Source organism: Ziziphus jujuba, chromosome 3 (genome assembly GCF_031755915.1).
Source record: "Ziziphus jujuba cultivar Dongzao chromosome 3, ASM3175591v1".
In the NCBI taxonomy this organism is placed as follows: Eukaryota; Viridiplantae; Streptophyta; class Magnoliopsida; order Rosales; family Rhamnaceae; genus Ziziphus; species Ziziphus jujuba.
In genome coordinates, this window is record NC_083381.1 from 28,736,112 (window position 1) to 28,740,582 (window position 4,471).

At 36.3% G+C, this 4,471-nt stretch overlaps 1 pseudogene; it reads left to right on the plus strand.

The window, feature by feature from the left end:
• Positions 1–342: 342 nt before the first annotated feature.
• On the plus strand, positions 343–4,206 carry LOC107407124 (transcription factor ICE1-like; annotated as a pseudogene).
• Positions 4,207–4,471: the final 265 nt, after the last annotated feature.

Below are 4,471 nucleotides of genomic sequence, written 5' to 3' on the forward strand. Positions count from 1 at the left end.
TAAATTATATATGTTCAAAATTTTGGGTTAATTAATATTATATCTTTAAAATTTCATATATGAGCACTTCTTCAAACATGTTTCTTTATCTCCCGAAACTTGTTAACAAGATAATATCAAGTATACATACAAATTGATGTTGGATAAGAAGATAAAAACTTGGGTTGAGGAGGTTGATTTAGTAAAAAGATAGAGAGAAGATGGTAGTGGACCAAAGAGCAAACTACAAAGGACAGGCAAGAGTAACCGTTGAGCAACCACAACCTTCAGAAAAGACAGACGAAGACACAGTCAGTGAGAAAGAGAGAAGAAAAAGAGAGGGGTTAAGTTTTTGATTGGGTGGTAGGTGCGGTGAAACTGAAAGCCCTCACGAGATGCTTGGGAGTTTCTTCTCTCTTTATTATCTTTCTTTCTACATTATTCATTCATTTAATTCATTCCCTCTTCTTTTACTCTTTCTCTTTCTCTCCCACCCAAACAAAAAATATTTACAAATACAAAAACAAAACTCACTTTCTCTCTCACTTGCTCACTTTCTTCCTAAAATCCTAATCAAACAAATTTCCAAATATCAAAAAAAGCTGCTTTACTTTTCCGCCTCTTGTTCCTTCCTTTTGCTAACGTCCATTTGACCCTTCTTCTTACAACTCTCTCTCCTTCTCTTTCTTAAAAAACCCACTTGGCTTTCGCTCTCAGAGCAAAAGCTTTTTCCCTTTTAAAGCTCTCCATGCAATGCTGTCCAAAGTAAACGGCGTTGTTTGGGATGGAAGATAGAGATTCTCCTTCCTGGACTAGCAACAACAACAACGGTGATGGAGTACAGAATTAACAAAGACGAGATGGGTTCTCTGTCCACTTTCAAATCCATGCTTGAGGTTGAAGAAGATGATTGGTATGTCACTGGTAATGGAATCCAAAACCATTCCAACGACATGAGGGATATCACTTTCTCACCCACGCTCGCCGACCCAGATAGCTTGTTGCTTCACCCCTTGGACTCCTCCTCTTCTTGCTCCCCATCTTCATCCGTCTTCAACAATCTCGACCCATCTCAGGTACAGTACTTTTTGCCTCCAAAACCCACCTTGTCTTCTCTCCTTAATGTCGTCTCTAACAACCCTTTAGACCATGGCTTCGATTTGGGTTGCGAGATTGGGTTTCTAGAAACCCAACCATCGAATGCTTCGAATATCTTGAACAGGGGAGGTATGGTTTTGAATGGGTTTACGGATTTGAGCTCAAATAACCAGATGAACACTCATAATCTGTGCTCAGAATCCCAATTCACAATGACCCATGTGCCTCAATTGCCCGACAGTAGCAGCACCTTTTCGGGTTTTCGGGGTTTCGATGAAAGTTCAGGGAATGCTCTGTTTCTGAACAGGTCTAAGCTGCTAAGACCCCTCAATTCCTTCCCTTCTACAGGAGCACAGCCTACTCTATTTCAGAAAAGAGCGGCTCTTAGGAAGAATTTGGCTGATAATGGAGAGAATTTAGGAGTTTTGGGTTCGGAGAGCAGTATGCTTTCGAATGGGGTTGAGAATGGTAAGGGTAAGAAAGAAATGGGTGAAGAGAAGGAGAAGAAAAGGAAAATGAGTGGTGGGGATGATTTTGATGATGGTAGTCTTGATGGCTCATGTTTGAATTATGATTCGGATGACTTTACAGAGAATACCAAGTTTGAAGAGAATGCCAAGAATGGAGTGAACAGCTCGAATGCAAATGGTAGCGGTGTCACTGTTGGAGACCAGAAGGGGAAGAAGAAAGGTTTGCCTGCTAAGAATTTGATGGCTGAAAGGCGCCGCCGGAAGAAGCTCAATGATAGGCTTTACATGCTCAGGTCTGTTGTTCCCAAAATAAGCAAGGTGAGAATTTTTTATTTTTTTATTTATTTTTTTCTTTTTACATCATTTTCTCGTGAATTCATAATTATGAATAGTTCTTATGTTTTTAGCATTTGAAAGTCATTGGCAATTTGAAATTATGGTTTCTTATTTATTTATTTTTGAATAAGTAACATCATTTACGAGGTTTATAATTTTCTTTCTGTTAGCTTTAATTTTTCTCACATGGACTCCTGGTAGTTTGTTCTTGAACTTTCATTATAAACTCTTTCAGCACTTGCAGGGAAGTAAAAACTCATGTATTTTCCTTTTTAGTTTCCGTTAGTTTATGGCGTTGTTTGACTTATTTTCCTTGTTCTGGACATGCTAGTTGATCTATAATTCTAGATTTTATGTTTTCCCGATTGGCTTCAATAGATGTGGTTTCTAAACCAGAAGCTCATATTAGAGGACATAACTTGTCTTTTTTACATTGTATTTGGTAGAAGGAATGAGTTAGAAGAAAGAATAGAGGGAGAGGAGAGAAGATGAGTGAGACTCATTGTGCTTTTTTTTTTTTTTTTTTTTTTTTTTTTTTTTTTTTTTTAAATGGATATAAGATGTTTCCATCCTCATTTCCATCTCCTATCAAAGATGACAAGAAATTAGTTAGAAGAATTAATACAAGATCAAATCAAAAAGGTAGGTTGAAGTTTGGAGAAACCCTGAGATCAAAACGTAGTTTGATCAGACAATTATGGTAGCCTTCATGTCGTCAGATGCTTCTTGATTTTAAAAGTCTCCCCAGTAGATATGTTATAATTCAGAAACAGATAAGTTGAATATTTCAGTGAATGATCAAAAATTTTCTTTCTTTTACCTGCAAATTTTCCATTAATTTTATGCTTAGATTGTAGACTTCCAAAGGGTAATTTTTGTTGTTGCAACTTGTAATTAGATATCAAGAGTGCTTGTAATGCATAGCAATTTCTCGTAAATCTTTCAAGAAATTTTTTTAAGTTTTATTTTCCGGTTTTTGATTTGTTATAATTTTATTATACTGTTCCATTTTTTGCTGACAGATGGATAGGGCCTCAATCCTTGGGGATGCAATTGAATACTTGAAAGAACTTCTGCAAAGGATCAATGACCTCCATAATGAATTGGAGTCGACCCCTCCCGGGTCTTCACTGACGCCTACCACAAGCTTCCACCCTTTGACACCAACTCCACATACTCTACCTGGCCGTATCAAGGAGGAACTTTGTCCTAGTTCATTGCCTAGCCCAAATGGCCAACCTGCAAGGGTATAATTTTCTCTTTGCACTGGGAGATATGCTTTGAGTGTATCCAATCCCAAGATTATCAATTAGTTTCTCCCTTTTAGAACATCACTTTTATCATAGGTCATTTTATGCTTCTGCATTAGGTTTAATTTACTTTTTACTTTGTGTTGAAGAAGGAACGAAACATTTAAGATCCACATATTACACTTTCTGGTACAATTATTATAGGGACTTTCAAAATAATGCTTTAATTTTGAAATTTAAAGGTTGAAGTCAGACTGCGAGAAGGAAGAGCCATAAATATCCACATGTTTTGTGGCCGAAGAGCAGGCCTCCTACTCTCCACAATGAAGGCTTTGGATAACCTGGGGTTAGACATCCAGCAAGCTGTCATTAGCTGTTTCAATGGTTTTGCTATGGATATCTTTCGTGCTGAGGTATGATTTCAACCCATCATCAATACTTTATACATATCCTATACTATTATTGCTCTCCAAGTTGTCCTTAAGTAACCCTACGTCGCCATTGGAAGCTAGCCTTTCAAGCACGACACTTTAGTAGAAAACCTAATTAATTACAACTTAACTCGATTTTACCTAATATACTCATGATACCAAATATGAGTTGGTTAAATTTATCGGCTTTCAAGGTATTTAAAAAGAAAAAATTGTTTTGAGGGACCAAGTCCAATAGCTGAAATACTTGTCTTTCTTTGCAGCAATACAAGGAAAACCAGGATGTCCACCCTGAACACATAAAAGCTGTGCTTTTGGATTCTGCAGGGTTTCATGGCATGCTTTAGGCTGCAGTGAGACAGAAGTGGTGCAACCACATCAAATTTTCAGTTTAGATCTAGAGCCTTCAAAAAGAGTTTGTATGTTTGCTTTGTAATTCAGGATGAGTTGACAAATTGTAATCTCTGTCTCTGTCTGTCTGTCTGTCTCTCTCTCTCTCTTACCCGTTATTTTAGCATTAGAATAAAAAAATGTCAAATGTCCCTTTTGAAACAATCCCTCGCTTACTTCAGTGTCAATATGTGTAATCTTGGATTCTTGAAGAAAGGTTCATTATGCAGTTTAACCATATATTTTACAGCACACTACTACTCAAAAGAGTTAAAATGGTATATCTACAAACCCAAACCACCCACAATGTTATTACTAATACTATTTAAGTTTGAAACTTGAATAAACTTGATATAAAATTTTCTTTGCATTACTGAGTCAAACTTCAGATACAAGTAGATTTTTATTATTTATTATTTATTATTATATTTATTTTCTTATGTATTATTGGAAGATGAAATTAATTATCTCATTTATCAATATCTTTCTCAAACAACCTAAAGTAAAATGGAATCTG